This window comes from Pristis pectinata, chromosome 2, assembly GCF_009764475.1.
Source record: "Pristis pectinata isolate sPriPec2 chromosome 2, sPriPec2.1.pri, whole genome shotgun sequence".
Lineage (NCBI taxonomy): Eukaryota > Metazoa > Chordata > Chondrichthyes > Rhinopristiformes > Pristidae > Pristis > Pristis pectinata.
Window position 1 is genome coordinate 36,848,515 of NC_067406.1, and position 15,698 is coordinate 36,864,212.

A 15,698-nucleotide genomic window follows, 5' to 3' on the forward strand; every position below is an offset into this window, starting at 1 on the left:
ATGTTAGCTGTGAAGCAGCTGTGGCTAATTGAATTCTGGCTGACCACCGATTAGCTGTCTCCAGAATGCCATAGCACACACTAATAAAACTGACAGGATGATTTGATATTCAGGGATACTTATAATAGTTGCACAGCAAGGCAAATTCTTGATTTGTTCACTGGCAATCAACTAATACTATGGGAGAGTGGAGAAACATTTCCACATTAAAGCCCCAAATATGAATTACAAACAAAAATAACTTTGGGTTAAGAACATTGACCATATATTTTGAGTTATCAAAGAGCTACTATGCCAACGTATTTTTTTGCTTAAGCCAGGCATATGTCTCACCATTGCAAGCACAGGTGTCCAAATATGCATTATGAATGATTCCTTTGTGCTTTATCTGATTATGATTAGAAAATATTCCAAATAGATTTAACTTATATTTACATTCCCTTAGTTAGAGATATTGCTTTCACATTTCTTCCTTTCATAAAAGTGCTCCCAACAAACTTAGTTTCTCCTTTCATGCTTTTCTTTCAAAAATTGCTAATGGTTTATAAAGCTCAAGTCCACAGGGACTTAAATGCATCAGTCTTATCTGAGGAACATTCTTAGCCATGAACAGATTACGAAAATAAGGTTATCACCTGATATGAGTGGATCTGTAGAGATCAGCTTGCGATGAGTCGCCAATGTTTCTCAAGCTTTGAATCTTTCTCTTGCATCAATGTTACACTACTGTCCCATCATAACTTTTCATATAAATTTCTGATGTGGTTTCTTCTAAACTCCAGGTGTGCAATCCTACTTTTCCTTTTCCTTTGTGCATTAGTGCTTGGTGAGATGGCATCTTCTTCCTTCTCAGGTCCTAACAGCTGTGAGACCTTTTTTGCCTCCTGCAATCTCTTTTCCAAATCAAGTTTGATGTTACCTGACTGGGGCATCTTTTGCGTCTCCTTTTTAACAAGAGTAATAACTTGCATTAAATCCTTTTCCTGGCTGTTTCAAAAGTCAACAAAAATTACTTCCATGCATTTAACATGACTCTGCAACAGTATTTTTCTGCAGTGCTAAATTTCCAGTACTCAGTGTGAGAATAAATGTGCAACAATTGAGTCAATCACAATATGGAATGTAAATATACCCTTGCCAGTTTGGCTCCTCCTACACATAGCCATAATCTTACAATTAAATCCATCAGATTTAACTCAGTCAGTAAAAATTGTTGGATCTCATGTTGAAGCACTAAGATAAGGAAAGGGAGGGAGATAGAAGGAGGCAAATGTTCAACAAGTTTGAGGTCTTGAAAAGGGATGAATGTGAAGCAAATAATACTTGAATACAGCAGAGGGAAGATAATACAAAATTAATTCTTAGGATTGAAAATATCAAACTAATCTAATAAAATGTACGTCTCCCACAACTATTGCAAAACAAAAATCTACCAGGAGCAAGTAATGGGAATTTATCTGTTCTTGCCGGCTGTTCCCAACAGGGAGCAATTCAAAATCCTGGCACCCTGTCGATAGAACTATTTCATTTGCTCAGTCATTGCATGGTTTCAAGATTCAATCGCAGCACTTGGCGAGACTCACATCACAATTGGATCTCGGTATCATGGTACTCACTGTGAACAAACTGAGTCTGACCAACAGGGTGCCTGGATAGTCTTGTAGCCTGTTACAACAGTCAGTGAATGAATTTGTCACTGAAGCTGCAAAAACAACTGATCTTTGAGTAACAGCATGTTTCTACATTTCTATAATTACTTGCAGGCACTTTCAGCTCTCTAAAGAATAGGCAAGGGCATGGTTGGGGGAATTCTAGTCATGACATTAGTGGTGCTCTACTAATTTCTGATCTTTAAGCCCCAGTGAATCTGTGCAGTCTGTGACATTGTAGCCTTCTTGGGAGCAGATGTATTATCTGCAGGTTGTCATCATAGCAAGAAAGCTTAATGAAAGATTACAGCTATTTTTATAATCATAGTGGAGAAATAGAAATGAGTGGCAGAGCGAAGCAGCCCATATAAGCTTTGGACATTTGGACAGCCAGTCCCAGTTAAGAGGATAGTAGAGAACTGAATATTTCTATTAAATAAGTAAAAGTTAATAAAAAATCAATACCGTTTTCTATCTACAATGTAGTCACCACATAGACTCGTGGGATTACTGGAGATCCCTAATTTTTATACAGCTGATATTACAGAGCTTGATACATTTCAGATGTAAAGGAAGGCAATTTTCAGGAGACAATTAAAAATGCCAGGTGGAACATTTTTGAGGTACCCCTGGTTGTTCCCTAAAATAAGCATCAGACCTCTTTTATGTCTCGATGTATACAGTGTTGTACTGTAAGAAACTTTTGTCTCAATACCATACAGAACTTCTGGCTTTTGAACATAAATTGTTTGACCAGGGAGGCACCTATAAGTTGTAAATACGAAAATGAATATGAAAAAATTAGATCAGTATCAGGACATGTACAGTTTTTTCCGTGGTTCAAGTAATTACTAGTAATCTTTACCTCAGGCTTTTGGTAGAATGGTGCAAAACTACATTGGAATACCAGCAGGGCACTAGATCAATCAGGATCAAACTAATAACTGAAGAAAACTTCAAAGGGCATCCTTCTAATTCTCAGAACCTTTCTCAGAACAACTGAAGGCACAAAGCCCTGAGCAAAGACATTCAGTCAGAGAGGACTCAACTCTTATGAGGTCAGTGCAGTAACATTGACAATCTTCTTGTAATTGGCCATCTCATCATCTGGTATCACATGATTAAACCGCCAGGAAAGTGTTCAGAGGGAGTCATTAATCCTAACCCTGCTTGCCTCTCATCTAACCTTCAAAGGTTGTCCTGCACCCAAAAAAAAGCAAATTGCCTGCACTCTCTCTATAGGTGCTTGCTAACTTCCTGAGCACCTCTGGGATTTTCTGTATTTATTTTGTTATAGGTGAGATGCTGTGAGCATAAGCTAAATTAGACATGAAAAGGAATCTGAATAGCATAAAATGACAGCAAAAGAAATCTAAACTTTGTGGAATTAAACAGAAGGATAAAATTGAGAACAACCATGAAAATCACAGGTTACTCTATTCTTACATATAGAAAAATAGTTAAGTAAAAGGTCAGATGGGAAAAAACATAAAATGGAAAGATAAGATGCCTATTGTCTAACATGTTATTGTGAAGACACTGGACATAGTCATAAGGTTTTAAAATTGATGAAGGGAGAACTTTGAAACTTGATGTAGGCAAGAACCAGACCTTCAGGCAAAAGCCACAAATCTCTAACATGTAAGGAGAAAATACAAGAAAGTAACATGTCACTGGATGCAATGACAGATTAACAGAATGGAGTGGCAATGAATGAGTTGTGGAATATAGCAGAGTCATGGTTATAATACTTCACTGATAATCCAGACTGCTCTACCCAAGGCTGCAAGAAATTGCAGAGAGTTGTAACACAGCCAGTCTATCATGAAGACCAGTCTCCCCTCCATTGATTCTGTCTACACTTCCTGCTGCCTTGGGAAAGTAGCCAACATAATCAAGGACCCCTGCCACCCTGGACATCCTGTCTTCTCCCCCCTTCCATTGGCCAGAAGATACAAAAGCTTCAGAACATGCACCACAGGCTCAAGGACAGCTTCTATCCTGCTGTTATATGACTCTTGTATGAATCTCTTATAAGATAAAGAACTCTTGATCTCTTAATCTCCGCATCATTGGCCTTGCACCTTATTTGTCTACCTGCACTGCACTTTCTCTGTAACTGTAACATAATATTCTGCACTCTGAAATTGATTTTACTTTTGTCCTACCTTGATGCACATGTGAATTGAATGATCTGTCTGGATGGAATGCAAAACAAAGCTTTTCACTGTATTTCAGTACATGTGACAATAATAAACCAATTACCACTTACCAAGTTTTACCATGATCTTATGAAAATACAAATTTAGTTTCAAAATCTGTTTAGAGTAAAACTGGTTGGGCAGTTATAAAACATAATTAATTCACTCATATCCTTTAGGAATGATACCCACTGTCTTTAACCTGTCTCATCGAAATGTGACGCAATGAATGCCCACAAAGATAAAGAGTAACAAGAAACAGGAAAAAAAATGTATGACAAATGCCAAGTTGTTAACACAAGCGAGAAGAAGGTTGATTACAGAAACCCAGGAGGGGTAGCAAACGTGCAAATAAGGGAGGCAAAGAGAGAGCATGAGAAAAGACCTGTAACATACCTAAAACAGGTTCCAAAAATATTCTGAAGGTATGTGAAAAGGAGTAGTAAGAGGAGAGGTGGGGCTGGTCAGAGATCAATAAGGAAATCTACTCATGGACACAGAGGATATGGCTAAGAGAATAAATGAGCAGTAATCTTTACCAAGGAAGGAAATACTGCTGGATTCTCAGCAAAGGAAGATACAGTTGTGCTGGATTGACTAAAACTCAATAAAGTGAAGGTACTAGAAAGACTATTTACACTTACATGGATAAACCACCTGGTCCAGAGGTGATGCATTCCAGGTTGCCAAGGGAATTGCAGAGGCCGTTGCCTTAGCCTTCCAGATATCGGAGTGATGCCTGAAGGCTGTTATACACTATGTAAAAACAAATGTAGGGATAAACTTAGTAACTACAGACAAGTCAATTTAATCTTGGTGGCTGTTAAAATTCTATGAACAAAATTCAGCGGCAGAATTAGCAGTCACTTGGACAAGTGTGGATTGATTAGAGGAAGCCAGCATTGATTTGTTGATGGCAGATCCTATCCAACTAATAACATTTTTGATGTAATTACAGAGAGGGTCAATGAGGAAATGTGGTTGAAGATCTATGTATTTGCTTCCAAAAGGCATTTGATAAGGGCTACAGTATAGGCTTGTCATCAAGATTGAAGGCCATTGAATAAAGGAAGCTGGAGCACCATGGTAGAACATTGACTGAGTAACAGGAAACAGTGAGAGGCAGTGAAAGGTTATTTCTTGAACAGGAGAAGTGTACAGTAGAATTCCCCAGAGTTCTACACTACTTTTCTTAATATATGTTAATGATCTGGATTTGGGTTTTTAGGGCACAATTTCCAAGTTTGCAGCTGAAACTAAACTTGAGGAGATAATGAACTGTGAGGAGGATTGTACTGGGCTTTAAAGAGATATGGACAGGTAGAATGGGTGGAAAGGTATAGATAAAAACTAATGCTGAGACTTGTGCATTTTTTACTTTTATTACATTTTGGTGGAAGAATGAGAAGAGGCAATAAAACTAGAGGGCGCAATTCTAAAAGGGATAAAGTGCAGAGAGATCTAGATGTAGAGTATATGTTCACAATTATTGAAAGTTGCAGGGCAGTTTGAGAAAGTGGTTGAAACAGCATTTAGGATTCTGAGCTTTAGAAATAGAGGCACGGAATAGAAGAGCAAGGGACTCATGATGAACCTTCAACAAACATTGGTTTGGAGTATTGTGTCAAATTCCGGGTGCTGCACTTTAGTAAAAATATAATGTCTTTGGAGAAGTTTCGGAAGAGATTTAGCAAAATGATGTCAGGGTTGAGGGGTCTTTAGTTATGTGAATAGGCTGAAGATGTTAGGGTTTTTCTTCATGGAATATGGGATGGTGCAATGAGATCTGATTAGAGATATTTAAAATCATGAAGGGGACAGACAGAATAAATGGAGAGAAGCTGTTCCCATTAACAGAGAGGTTAGACATTTGCTGCTCACAAAGGGATGAAGTCCGATATCAAAGGGAGATTTAACAAGCAATTATTGTACTTAGAGTGAGGAAAAACATGCAGTAATTCCTAGAAATGGTCAGTTACCAGACAACAACTTCAGGCTAATAGCTTTGAAAGTGAACACATCCCAGGTCATTTAATGGACACTGAGCAGAAATAGAGAGCTTGTGTTGTAACTAATAACATGGTTGAAAATAGCAATTTTAAAACTGCTCAATACACATCTTGAAAAGGAGCCAGCAAACATTGGACTATCTCGTGAAGACTTCAATCAGTTTGTGTATGGTCATGTGGTTTACATGAAATATAAAACACTGGAAAGGCACAATCTGTACATTGAAAGGTAAGGCATAAGGCTGCAACAAGTGGCTCACAGGTGAGCTGCGAATGAAGATAAACTGCTGGCAACAGAATAATCCACAAACAATTGAAGAAGGGTAAGCAAACAAGAATGGATATCAGCCAGGATGGGAAGGAGATCAGAAAGTGAAAGTAACCATGTCAGGGTATATTGATGGCAACAGTAATGGATAACAAACAGTAAATGATTGACAGGGAGGAAGGCTGGTGATAGCATTATATTACTCCAACACCAAGGGCCTGCTAGGTTTCATGTAGATCTGATTTTACTAATGAAGCTGACTCAATGTTTAATTTAAATTGCTTAACTCTTATATTGGGATTGGGCTCTGCAAACTGGTTCTTTGGGAGTGAACTTCCTATCTTCCTTAGCGAAACTATAGGAGTAAATGGAATTGAAAAAAAACTACAGATGCTGGAAATGTGAAATGAAATCAGGAAATGCTACAAACACTCAATAGGTCAGGCAGCATCTGCAGAAAGAGAAACAAAGTTAACGTGAAGACCTGACTCACAGAGTATTTCCAGCACTTACTGTTTTTTTTATTTTGGATCCTTAGGAGACCTTTGCATGTTCAAATGAATTGTGAAGTGCTACTACATTTCCAGACCTGGTTTCTATTTGTGAAATTTTGAATAATTGTGCATTTTGGCACAAAAATAATGAAGAGTGCACAATAGTGCTCAAAAGCATGATCATATATGCAGATTAGTGCAAACAATCAGAAAGTTATGGTTATTATGACAGTTCCAACACCAGGAATTTGGTCATGCAGATTGTTATTTTCATCCTTTGTAAATTTTGGGATTAATAACTTGCCCTTGTGTGAAGTGCTCTCCACTGGAATCATGCCCTTATGTTTAATGTTAGTTTTAAAGTAGAGATATTTCAATAAGGATCATTATTTCACCATTTGCCAATCATGCATTATTTTATAAATATCTATACCCTTTAGAGACATATAGATATGAAGCTTTAGACTCATACAGCATAGAAACAGACCCTTCAGCCCATCATGTCCATGCTGACCATCAAGTACCCATCCTTTTAACTTGTACTTGGTCCATGGCCCTCTATACCTTGGTGATTCAACTGCTGCCTTTTTGATTCAAGTGCCTTAAATTTATTGGTAAATTGATTTGCTGATTTTTAGCAGTAGTTTATTTTAAATGATTGGCATGTTTTATGATTGAATCACTTGATTACAATGTCAGCTTGGCTCAGCTCTATCACTGAATCAGAATGAACCATAGTTTTCACAAAGCTTTTCACTGATGATAATAACAAAGACTCAAGACCATCACTAATGAGATTATTTGGCATTATCACCTTGCTTTTGGAGATAGCTTTGTATACAGGAAATGGTTGCCACAATTTTTACAATAGTGACATTTCGATGTTTATCATTGTCATGGTTCAGATATCATGAGCTTGTGAAAGATGCTGTATAGGTGCAATTCATTTTGTCCATATTAAGCTCATTTTTATACCTAGTCTTCATATTTCCTGATGTTTTTAGTGGCAAATATTGTATCAGTATCAGAGTCATCTACTTTCATCAACTGAGCATTCTCAGCCCTCTGGAGTATGGAATTCCAAAGTTGAGAATCTTTGGAATTCTATACTCAAGAAATTTCTCCTAAGCTCAGTGCCAAAGGGCTGACCCCTTAACTTGAGTATATGACCCCTATTCCTAGACACTCCAAGGTAATACTCGTTTCCCTGAAATGTATTTAATGAACAGTCATAATATTAAATTAGGAGTGGAAGGTTAGACCATTGCCTTTCATGTAGTTCCACTAAGCAAAGATTTTCAGCCCAAGGAAAGAGAATAGTGTAGCGACTCACCGTCCGAGCAAGTGAACCGGCTCGGCGGTCGGGTCGCACGTCATTGGAGCAGCGAGGCCCAAGATGGCGGTGGGCCTTCGTCTTCCCCGAGCAACAGGGAGAACCCGTGCGCGGGAAAGGTTTGATGACGTGGCGTATACGTCATTGCCGTTTTGAATGGGTGGGAACAGGCTCTCTTAAAAGGCCCGCTCAAGGTGGGAAAATAAACAGTTCTGTTCTGAAACTCTACGACTAGTGTCTTGTGTTCATCCCGCGGTAGCAGCCGCCACATTGGTGACCCCAACGGTCCAAACGGATTTTGGACCCGCACAATGGACGACAACGCAGCATCCAACGCAGTGGCCCTCAAGCTGCCCACCTTTTGGATGCTTCGTCCCAGCGTCTGGTTTCACCAAGCCGAAGCGCAATTCCACCTTCAGCAGGTCACCTCCGACTCCACAAAGTACTACCATGTGGTCAGCTCTCTGGACCAGGAGACATCTGCCCAGGTCAGTGACCTCATCCAGTCTCCTCCGGAGGAGGATAAGTACCCGGCTTTCAAAGACCTTCTGATTCGGACCTTCGGCCTCTCCCGTCGTGAGCGCGCCACTCGCCTGCTTCATCTCGACGGCCTGGGGGACAGATCCCCATCTGCCCTAATGAATGAAATGCTGGCATTGGCCGAGGGACACAAGCCCTGCCTAATGTTCGAATGGGCCTTCCTCGAACAACTACCCGATGACATTCACCTGCTGTTGGCTGATGTTGATTTCAGCAACCCACGTGAGGTGGCTGCCCGGGCAGATGTCCTGTGGAAGGCCAAACGCGAGCGCGGTTCTTCCGCCGGCCAAATTGCCAGGCTGCGAGCCCAACGCCCACCTAAACCAGTCCCAGCAACCAAGCGACCACACCCCAGAAACACAGACGACGACAATGGCGACCAGCTGTGTTTCTACCATCAGAGGTGGGGCGCGGAGGCCCGTCGATGCCGCCCACCCTGCAAGTCAAGGAAACTCCAGCGCCAGCCGCCGCTAACGGCTACGGCGGCTGGCCACTGACAAAGCCTCCTATTCGTTCGGGACAAGCAGTCCGGGCGGCGTTTCCTCTTTGATACTGGAGCAGAGGTCAGTATTTTGCCCCCGACCGGCCGCAACACTCATAACAGGCAACAAGGTCCAGTACTCAATGCCGCAAACAGCACAATGATACGGACTTTCGGTACACGTACACTTCAGTTACAATTCAGCGGCAGCCGTTTCACCTGGACCTTTACCCTTGCCACCGTCGCCCGACCACTCCTGGGAGAAGACTTCCTTCGGACCCACAACCTGTTAGTCGACCTGCAAGGGAAACGGCTAGTCCACTCCAGAACTTTCCAGACCTACCTCCTGGGAGAAACCAGCCTACAAGCCCCACGCTTGGACTCCATTTTCCTGTCTGGTAACGAGTTCACCAAGCTCCTAGCTGAATTCCCATCAGTTTTGGCACCTCAGTTTACGAATTCTATGCCCAAACACGGGGTGTAACACCACATCATTACCACAGGGCCACCCCTTCATGCCTGAGCATGACGACTACCTCCAGACAAGCTCCGCCTGGCAAAGGAAGAGTTCTGTCGCATGGAGGAGCTGAGGATTGTTCGCAGGTTAGACAGCCCCTGGGCCTCCCCCCTGCATATGGTCCCCAAAGCCACCGGTGGGTGGAGGCCCTGCGGCGACTATCGCAGGCTGAATGACGCCACCACCCCGGACCGCTACCCCATCCCTCACATCCAAGACTTCGCAGCCAACCTACATGGGGCCCGCATCTTCTCCAAGGTGGACCTCATTCGGGGATACCACCAAATCCCGGTCCACCCGGATGACGCCCCCAAAATTGCAATTATCGCCCCATTCGGCCTCTTCAAGTTCCTTCAAAAGCCATTCTTTCCAGCAGCTGATGGACGCGGTAGGCCGAGATCTGGACTTCGTGTTCATTTACTTAGATGACATACTAATCACCAGCCGTGACCACCAAGAACACCTTTCCCACCTCTGCCAACTGTATTCCCGTCTCCATAATTTCGGCCTCACGATCAACCCGGCCAAGTGCCAATTCGGGCTTGACTCTATCGATTTCCTCTGCCACAGAATCACCAGCGACGGAGCAACACCCCTACCTGCCAAGGTGGACGCTATCCGCTATTTTGCCCACCCCAACACAGTCAAGGGCCTACAGGAATTCCTGGGGATGGTCAACTTTTACCATCGGTTCATCCCTGCAGCAGCCCGTATCCTGCGCCCTTTGTTCGCGCTGATGGCTGGTAAGGGCAAGGACATCGCCTGGAATGACAAAGCTGTGGCTGCCTTTGTTAAGGCCCAGGACGCCCTGGCAAATGCCACGATGCTTGTACACCCTAGGACAGACGTCCCAACCGCCCTCACGGTGGACGCATCCAACACTGCGGTTGGTGGGGTACTGGAACAACTAATCGAAGGCAGTTAGCAACCCTTGGCATTTTTCAGCAGGCACCTTAGACCACCCGAACTGAAATACAGCGCTTTTGATCGGGAACTTCTAGCGCTGTACCTGGCGGTCCGGCATTTCCGGTACTTTTTAGAAGGCAGGCCTTTCACCGCCTTCACTGACCATAAGCCTTTGTCCTTCGCCTTCTCCAAAGTCTCTGATCCCTGGTCAGCTCGTCAGCAGAGACATTTGTCCTACATTTCCAAATTCACAATGGATATCCAACATGTCTCCGGGAAGGACAATGTCGTTGCTGACGCACTTTCCAGACTGACCATCCACAACCTGTTCCTGGGTATCGACTACAAGGCCCTGGCTGATGCACAGCAAGCTGACAATGAACTGCCCAGCTACAAAACCGCAATCTCGGGCCTGCAGCTCCAAGATTTCTTAGTTGGTCCAGGTCAGCAGACCCTCCTTTGCGACATCACAACAGGTCAACCCCGCCCTATAGTTCCTGCAGCCTGGCGGAAACGCGTTTTCGATTCGATACATGGGTTGGCGCACCTGTCCATCAGATCAACTGTCCGGCTGGTCACCAGCAAGTTCGTCTGGCACGGCCTGTGCAAACAGGTCAGTGGGTGGGCCAGGACTTGTCAGCACTGCCAGACATCGAAAATCCAATGACACACCAAGGTCCCGCCACAGCAGTTCGAGCCTACCCGTAGAAGGTTCGACCACATCCATGTTGACCTCGTTGGTCCTCTGCCAGTTTCAAGAGGAACCCGGTACCTCCTTACCATTATGGACCGGTTCACGAGGTGGCCAGAGGCAACCCCTCTATCCGACATCACGATTGATTCCTGCGCCCGGGCGCTGCTCACAACTTGGATCTCATGTTTTGGTGTTCCGGCCCACATCACTTCAGACAAGGGCACCCAATTTACCTCCGGCCTCTGGTCTGCATTAGCGAACATGCTGGAGATGCAGCTCCACACCGCCATGGCCTACCACCCTCGATCAAACAGGTTAGTGGAACCTTTCCACCGCCATCTGAACTCAGCCCTGATGGCCCGCCTGAAGGGTCCTAACTGGGTCGCCGAACTGCCTTGGGTCCTGCTCAGCATACACACTCGCCAAAGAAGACCTCCACGCTTCATCAGCTGAACTCGTGTACGGAGCGCCCCTGGTCATCCCGGGGGATTTCATACCCTCCCTTCAGGACCAAAGGGAACAACCCACAGCAGTCCTGCAGAGACTGCGCGAGAGGCTTGGCAACTTGGCCCCGATTCCCACTTTGTGGCATGGTCAAGCCCCATCCTGCCAGCCCAAAGAACTACGAGACTGTAAGTTTGTTTTTCCTTCGCAGGGGCACACCTTGGGCACCATTGCAATGACCATATGAGGGGCCGTTCTGAGTCATCAGGAATAATGGGTCCACCTTTATTTTGGACACTGGGGGCAAGGAACAGGTCTTCACGACGGACCGCCTCAAACCGGCCCATTTAGATCTACAGCAACCAGTCGAGGTTCCAGCACCATGACGCAGAGGCTGACCTCCTAAGCAGCGGCTAACACAGCCCGTGGACCTTGGGGACCGTATCGCGGGTTCTTGCGGGGGGGGGGGGGGGGTTGTGTAGTGACTCACCATCTGAGCAAGCGAACCGGCTCGGCGGTCGGGTCGTGCGTTGTTGGAGCGGCGAGGCCCAAGATGGCGGTGGGCCTTCGTCTTCCTCGAGTGACAGGGAGAACCCGCGTGCGGGAAAGGTTCGATGACGTGGTGTATACGTCATTGCCGTTTTGAGTGGGCGGGAACAGGCTCTCTTAAAAGGCCCGCGCAAGGCGGGACAATAAACAGTTCTGTTCTGAAACTCTACAACTAGTGTTTTGTGTTCATCCCGCGGTAGCAACCACCACAATAGTAAAATTCATGAGAGTATAACCCAGGAAAGTTTTGGTTATGGAGAAAGATTCAAAGCAGAGGCCATTTCTTTTCAAAATTGTGGAAGAAAAGTAATGATGCATTTTTTCCTCTAACTGCAAATCAATAATAAGGAGGTATAAACCTGGAACTATAATTGCAAGACTGGAACAATTAAGGAGACCCAGTGAAGGAACTACAGCAGCAGTTAATGTTGTCTCACAGCTCCAGCAACCCTGGCTCAGTGCTGACCTTGGGTACTCCCTGTGTGGAGTTTGCATGTTCTTCCCATGATTGCATGGGTTTTCTCTGGCAATCCAAAGATGAGCAGTTTGATATGTTAATTACAGAGTCATAGAGTCATCAAGTCATATAGAACATGGAAACAGGCCCTTCAGCCCAACTGATCCATGCCAATCAAGATTTCCAACTAAGCTAGTCCCATTTGCTTGTGTTTGGTCCATACCCCTCTAAACCTTTCCTATCCATGTACCCGTCCAAGTACCTTTTAAATGTAGTTAATGTACCTGCCTCAACTACCTCCTCTGGCAGCTTATTCCATATGCTGACCATCCTCTGGGTGAAAAAGTTGCCTATCAGGTTCCTATTAAATCTCTCCCCTCTCACCTTAAACCTATGGCCTCTAGTTCTTGATTCCCCAGCCCTGGGAAAAAGGCTGTGAGTATTGACCATCCATGCCCCTCATGATTTTATGCAACTCGACAAGATCACCCTTTGTTTTCCTACGCTCCAATGAAAGAAGTCCCAACCTGCTCAACCTCTCTCCATAACTCAGTCCCTCCAGTCTTGGCAACATCCATGTAAATCTCCTCTGCACTCTTTCCAGTTTAATGGCATCTTTCCTGTAGCAGGGTGACCGAAACTGAACACAATATTCCAAATGCAACCTCACCAGCATTTTGTACAACTGCAACATAACATCTCAACTTCTATACTCAGTGTCCTGACTGATGACGGCCAGTGTGCCAAAAGCCTTCTTCACCACCCTCTCTATCTGCAATGCCACTTTCAGGGAACCATACACTTGTACTCCTAGGTCCCTCTGTCCTACAACACTCCCCAGGGCCCTACAGTTGACTGTGATTGTACTACCCTGACTTGTCTTTCCAAATGTGACACCTCACACTTATCCAAATTAAACTCCATTTGCCATTCCTTAGCCCACTTACCCAGCTGATCAATATCCCTCTGTAAATTCTGATAGCCATCTTCACCGTCAATGATATCACCTATTTTAGTGTCATCTGCAAACTTACTAGCCATGCCTTGTACATTGTCATCCAAATCATTGATGTGGATGACAAATAGCAATGGGCCTAGTACCAACCCCTGGAGAACTCCACTAGTCATGGGCTTCCAGTCCAAAAAAACAACCTTTCACCATCACTCTCTGTTTCCTCCCATCAAGCCAATTGTGTATCCAGTTAGCTAGCTCTCCCTGGATCCATGCGATCTAACTTTCTATAGCAGCCCACCATGCAGAACCTTATCAAAAGCCTTACTGAAGTCTATATGGATTACTTCTACTACCCTTCCCTTATCGGCCTTCTTGGTTTATTTCTTCAAAAAACTCAATCAAATTTGTAAGACATGGTCTCCCATGTACAAAGCCGTGCTGACTACCTCTAATCATCCTCTGTTTTTTCTAAATGCTTGTATATCTTATCCCTCAGAGTTCCCTCTAGTATCTTACCTCCCACAGATGTCAGGCTTACTGATTTATAGTTCCCAAGTTTTTCTTTGCAGTCCTTCTTAAATAAAGACACAATATTAGGCACCCTCCAGTCTCCGGCACTTCACCCATCGCTAACGATGATCCACATATGTCAGCCAGGCCTTCCACAATTTCTTCTCAAGCTTCCCACAGTGTTGGCCACTGTAAAATTGCCCCTAAGTATGGGTAACGATCAAAAGGGAAGTTAGTAAGCTTGAGAGAAAGAATAAGTTGTAGGGCTACAGAGGAATTAAAATGTGAGGAAGAGGACTAATGGTTTTGCTGTGTTGTGAACCTGCATAGTCTTGATGGGCCATGTGGCCCTCTTCTCTGTCATAATAAGTATGTTCAATATTCAAATAGAGGACTACTAGAATGTGAAATGTTTAGCTAAATGCAATTGAGGCAAAGATGATAACATTATTTGACAGGGAATTAGACAAATATTTTCAAAGGAGGAATACAAAATGATGTTGTGTAATGAAGAGAAATAGAATAAGAGTAAATACCTGATGCTGAAGAACTGGAATTAGTACATATCCAATAGGATAACTAGCCTTTTCTCTGCCACATTTCTTGTCGCCAAGAGTTTTCTTGGAATTTTTCCCCACTTTGCTACATTAAACCTGCTGGTAGTTAAGTGGACAGGCGTAGTAGTGGGGTGACTCCAGGTGAAATATTTCATCCTTTACTAGAATTAGTTAGGATAGGACCTTCCACTGTATGTAATACTTGGGACTAAAAGTTTAAAAAAAGTTCAATCTGGAGCTTCACTTAAGACATGCCATGAAATTAATGCAAGTAGCATCAATAAAAGTTGAATTTGGCAGGTGAAGTTGGGACAAACTCTAGTGATGTGGGAGAAGATATCAGCAGTGGACTAAATATTGTATATAAAAGTATTAGCTGTGCATTATATTGGGTTCACCACAAGGAAGCAACTAAACAAGATCAGAATCTAACTGCAAACACTCAGAATTTCAGAAGTAATACAAGATTACTTCAACATTAATATTGCTTAACCAAGTGAAATTCTAACTCATCAATATTTTAAGGTCAAATAAGCAATCATGAAATTTGGTAGGTTATTTTGGGAGCATCACATTTTCCATAAAATATCACCTAAACAAATCTAATACATGTAGTCTTGAATACCAATAGTTTCTTTCCCTTTCTGGCTCCAGGTACCCCTTTTGTGGTGCAGCAAAGATCATCTGGTTACTTAGAAACAGCAGTCAAACTGAGGAAACTTAAGTTATTTTGACACTGATTGGTATGTTGATCACATCACCGCTGTGAACATAAATACTGTTGAAGCAAGGATGATTACAAAATGAGGTGCACAAAATTCTCCTTTGTTTCAAAGACACTTAACCAGTTCTAGACAGTAAAACAACAGTGAGAATCAGTCACTACTTACCTATAACTGCTTATATGGAGGAAATGTCCTCACATAGTCTCCTGTGGAATCCTTTTGGGATCTTCAGCTTGTTCTTCAATTTTATCCACATTTGGTATCAATTCAATCATCAAAGACAGTGTTAGAAATAATGACCTGCTTCCTCTGATCTTTTAATAGTGCAATTGCACTGAAATCTTGTAACAGAAACTCAATTTTTAAAGAACTTTGAAAATCTAAACAGGCAGCTGAACAGTTAATGTGA